Genomic DNA, 684 nt, shown 5'->3' with positions numbered 1-684 from the left:
TCCTATCTTGCGTCAAAAAGAAAATATACATACATCAATGAATATTAATGTAACAAATCAATTCAAATAAACAAAATGAACTGCTTATATCACAATATTAAACTATATAAGGATTGCCACTATACATTCGTGCGACGTAACTAAATAATCTGCCTAACAATATCACAAAATAAATCATACATTGTACATTTCATTGAACTCACTTCAATGGCCACACTATCACAATCCATGATTCCCAATAGTTGCCATCGCGTAATCTCAGTTACGGCACAAACCCATATCCACAGCCCATTGGACATAACACTGGCTGAAACCCATATGAAAAGTAAACACTCCAAATCATGGCCGACGCCAACACAACAAACTGATGTTCCGTGTATTTATCAATATTAATGAGGATCATACTCTTCTGATATTAATTTGAAACCATTCAATATCCTTAAACATACCTTCATGAGTGTAAAGACTTGTGCCCAATAACTGCCACTTCTGTGAAAGGTCGCCAATACAAATATTCCCTGCGAAGTGGAATCACATACGAGGCGTCAACCGCCACAGCATCGTCATACGTGGGCTCATGGGTAAACAAAAAACACTCGAGATGCGCAACGTAACATCTCACCCGTATTATCAAATAAACGTAAATATTCCTATTTTTCATATACCTATCATACTAATGATACA

General features: G+C 36.3%; 1 long non-coding RNA gene across 1 annotated transcript in view; it reads right to left on the bottom strand.

Moving 5' to 3' along the window:
• The window catches only part of LOC119582187, a 359-nt gene extending 121 nt beyond the window's left edge, over window positions 1-238 (bottom strand). The window contains exon 1 of the long non-coding RNA XR_005229627.1: window positions 204-238. This is a non-coding gene — a long non-coding RNA (uncharacterized LOC119582187). The remainder of the gene's footprint in view (window positions 1-203) is intronic.
• Between the last annotated feature and the right edge of the window lie 446 nt (window positions 239-684).

The sequence above is a fragment of the Penaeus monodon genome, chromosome 15 (genome assembly GCF_015228065.2).
Source record: "Penaeus monodon isolate SGIC_2016 chromosome 15, NSTDA_Pmon_1, whole genome shotgun sequence".
In the NCBI taxonomy this organism is placed as follows: Eukaryota; Metazoa; Arthropoda; class Malacostraca; order Decapoda; family Penaeidae; genus Penaeus; species Penaeus monodon.
Note: the sequence above shows the minus strand (reverse complement) of the source record. Positions and strands in the feature narration are given on the sequence as shown.